Here is a 4,531-nt window from a genome sequence, read left to right as displayed (position 1 = left end):
GCTATGGGTCCTTCCTGTTCTCCTGCCTACACCACTCCCTTCAGGCCAGCTCCTCTACCCGTGACAGTCTGTCCTTGGATCTTAAATCCCTCCTCCTACAACCTGCCTCATGCAGGCTGTGTTCACTAATCTCTCCTTCCTTCCCTGCTTCCCTCCTGGCTTCATTTAACCTAAACCAGGCTCCTAGAAGGAATTTACATATCTGTTAGCTTCAGTGTGCATTACCCGTTCTTGCTTCAGGCCAGAACTTATCTGGGTAGGGTAAGAGTTTAACTTGAAGGGGGAGTTTACTTCTCCTCTTTAAATGTAGACAGGCGGACTGACTTAAAGACCCATTTCCATCAGTTGTACTGACTATCAGTTAGAGAAAGTTAAAAGAAAAATAATTAGGAAGAAAATAAATCTTAAAAAACAGCTAAAGCATGTAGATGGCATTCATCTTTGGATATTATAGCCCTAGTTGAATTGTCAGCAATCCACTGTCTTTAGGTCACCCCATCCCAACTTCCCAGGCATCCTAGGATCAATATTGCATGGGCGGACTCTCAAGCTCTTTACCTCGCTTTTTATAATGGAACGAAAAATATTTCTATCTTGCCATCAGTCTTCTGCTACAGCCACTGTTTCCTGAATAGTCATGCATGTTCCAACTCTGTGTTTTTACTCACGGCTTCCTGGAATTCCCTTTCCCTCTTCTCCATCTCTCTAAATCCTTTCCATTTTAAAAAACTTGTTTGAATCCAAGTCCTCTACAAATTCTACCCTGACCACCCAGTGAAAATGAGCTCTTCCTCCACTCATACTGCTGGTGTAATTCGGCAATTAAAAATTTTCAGTGCAATAAATATTTATTGTTTACCATGTGCAAATTACCATCTAAGATACTCCAAGATAAATAAAACACTTTTAACCTAAGTAGAGTATAAAATAAGTACTCATAATTATAACCAAAAGCAAAACATGCTATGTACTAAGAGGCATGGTAGACAGAGCTGTAGGGGTTTGGAGAAGGAAGGGGAGAAAGGAGCTAACATTTATGGAATGGGTATTACAGGTTAGACTGAAAATGCTGGATACTTTATATTGTCATTTAACCCTCACAACAACTTATTTTATAAGGTTGGAAGTTAGGGTAAGAAAAATGTTTAGAAAAAAAGGAACCAAGATTGCATACCTGATTAAGTGGTAGCATAGAAATTAAATCTAGCTCTGTTTGACTTCAAAGTCCCATTCTTTCTGCTTCTCTTATCTAGTTATAAATTTCAAAAAGTTTTCATGAAGAAGGAGGCATTTGAGATGAGGCTTGAATCATGAGTAGGATGAAATACATTAGAGAGAGAGAATACAGGCATGCCTCACTTTATTGCGTTTCTCAGATAATTGTGTTCTTTACAAGCTGAAGATTTGTGGCAACCCTGAGTCAAGCAAGTCTATTGGCATCATTTTTTTCCAACAGCATTTGCTCACTTCATGTCTCTGTGTCACGTTTTGGTAATTCTTGCAATATTTTAAACTTTTTCATTATTATTATCTTTGCTATGGTGATCTGTGATTAGTGATCTTTGATGTTAATACTATGACTTGCTGAAGGCTCCAATGATGTTTGGCATTTTTAGCAATAAGGTATTTTTATTACTTTTAATTGATTTTTTTATTGAATAAAAGATTATTTAAATTCTATAGTGCTTTGCAATTTTCAAAAGTTTCACACACATGATTTCATATAATCCCATAATGACCCTTTTTTCCCCATCCCTATATTGGCCCTCCTCCTTCCCTATCCTCACTGGCAACAACTAGTTTGTTCTGTATATCTGCGAGTCTGCTTCTATTTTGTTTTATTATTTTTAAAAATATTTATTTATTTATTTGGCTGTGCCGGGTCTTAGTTGTGGCACGTGGGCTCTTCGTTGCCACGTGCGGGTTCTTTTTGTTTTCAGTTTCAGCATGTGAGATCTTTAGCTGCCGCATAAGGGATCTAGTTCCCTACCAGGGATGGAACCCGGCCTTCCTGCATTGGGAGTGCAGAGTCTTAACTTCTGGACCACCAGGGAAGTCCCTTTTTTTTGTTTTAGCAACAAAGTATTTTAAAATTTAGGTATGTACATTGTTTTTTTAGACGTAATGATATTGCACACCTAATAAACTACAGTATAGTGAAAACATAACTATTATATGTACTGGGAAACCAAAAAATTCATGTGACTCACTTTATTGTGATAGTCCCTTTATCGCAGTGGTCTAGAACCAAATCCACAATATCTGTGAAGTATGCCTGTACATTCCCCAGTGCTTAAAATTCATAAGTAAAGTACAGGGATAAGAAATAGGATGAGTTTAGGTAACAGTGGATAGTCAAGTTAGACTGGCCCATAGACTATGTGGAATGGGCCAATAATAGAGTAATAACTGTCTTTTATTTGTGTGAGACACCATTTCATGTGTAGAGTCTCATTCAACACTCCTAGCAACCCTATGAGATATCAGTTAACTTTTCTGCTTAACACACCACCCCAAAACACAGAGGTTTCAATTAGCTCACAATTCTGTGGGTTGGCATTTTGGACTGGGCTCAACTGGGTGGAGGGAGTGTGGGGTTCTTTGGCTAGTCTCGCCTAGACTCACTCCTGCAACTTATAGTCAGCTGGTGGATGAGCTGCAACTTGATGGTCCAAGATGGCCTCAATTACATGTCTAGTGGTTGGCAGTCAGTTGGCAGGCAAGCTGGGGAGCTGCAGTTCCCCTCCACATGCCTGCTCCAGAAGGCTACCTTGAGTTCATTCTCCAGAGAGTCTTTGGTTTTCAAGCACGAAGAGTGGACTCCGCAAGGCCTCTTGAGGCTAAAGCTCATAAATATAGCACAAGGTCTCTTCCACATATTTATTTAGGGAATGTCAATGCCAGAATTTGAACCCAAGCCTGCCTCAGTGTAGAGCCTAAGCTGAAAAGGTGTGTAGTAGCTATATAACACAGTCTAATGTGACTGACAAGGTGATGAGTTTTCATGTAATTTAAAAAGGTAATAAACCGCCATTGATAGGTTTTTAGTAGGAAAACGAAAAAAATAGTTATGCTTTAGGAGAGTTTCTTTGGAAAGGGATAGATTGATGAAGGAAAGTCTAGATGGGGGTGATGCCAGCACAGGAACTCATATAATGGTCAAAGTGAGACAAAAATGTGTGTCAGAACTAGAGTGGCTGCTACTCGAATGGTAAAGATGAGAATAAATGTGTCTCCTCCTGGTAAAGAAGGAATGAATTCAAGAGACACTGTGGAGTTAGAATTTACTGAATTTGGCAATTGTTATAATGGAGGAATAAGAGTGAAGAGAAAAAGTTGCCTCCAAAGTTACAATCCTAAATGTCAGGGGGGAAAGTGATGCTATTAATAGAGTCAAGGAAGTCGGAAGAAAGAACGGGGTTGGGGATTATTGAAGAGTCTGGTCTGGGACTCATTCAGGTAAAGTATCAGCAGAAAAGCCACATGAAAGTGCTTAACAGGAAACTGGTAGGGAGGATTAGAGCTGGGAAGAGAGACTATTTCTGCAGGGCAAGTTTAGAAGTCATCTTCAAAGAGGTGAGATTAGGAGCTGTAAAAGTAGATGAATTTGCCATAGGGAGAGATGGTCAAGGGAAAAGATAGAGTAAAAAGATTTTAACGTTAGCTGCTTTCAGAGACTATCCAGAGAAAACAAGACCAGATATAGAGATAGAAGAATGGTCAAAGAAGTAGATGGAGGACGAAAGTAAAGGAAAAAGAGAGTTTCAAGACGTCAAGGAAAGATAGAATGTCAAATGGAACAGGTGATTGGCATACAGATGCTACCAAAAACTCTGATTGATTACGTTTCTGGGGCAAAGAACCTGTATTATGAAGATCAGAGCTGAAGGAATGGTGGGTTAGAGAAGTGATGGGTTATTGAATCTAGGGTAGAAATTCTTAATATTTTTGGGTTGGAGATACCTTTGAGAATCTGATTGAAGCTATGTATCCTTCTCCCAAGGAAATATATTTCCAGAAAATACTGCACATTCAACTACAGGAGATTTATAAATTCACACACAATTTCAGGCAGTTTATAAAGTCAATGGGCTACAATGAGCAAGAAATGGATTTCAGATTTTGAATGCCTGTTCTAAGGGTAAACAGTGTTACTCATCAGAGGGAGTAGAATACTAATTGGTTGATGTGAGGAAATACTAGAGATAAATATAGTGCCTATCTTCTCTATACACACACATTTCCAAGTTTAAAAAGGGCATAAGTGAGGAGAGACGGAGAGACAGAGAAAGAGAAGGAGGGAGGAAGGGGATTAATCATAGTCAAATTAAGAATAATAATAATAACTACAATTTATTAATGCTCTGTATATCAGGTATTTTATATATAATGTGTTTAAAACTTACAAAAATCTTCTAAGGCGGGCATTATAATTCAGATGAAAAAATTGAGATTTAGATCAGTTAAATGGCAAACTCAATGGGGTCATTGGCTGAAATAGGATTCAGTGTGAGATCTTTCTGGCTTCAAA

This window comes from Balaenoptera musculus, chromosome 1 (assembly GCF_009873245.2).
Source record: "Balaenoptera musculus isolate JJ_BM4_2016_0621 chromosome 1, mBalMus1.pri.v3, whole genome shotgun sequence".
Classification (NCBI taxonomy): domain Eukaryota; kingdom Metazoa; phylum Chordata; class Mammalia; order Artiodactyla; family Balaenopteridae; genus Balaenoptera; species Balaenoptera musculus.
Note: the sequence above shows the minus strand (reverse complement) of the source record.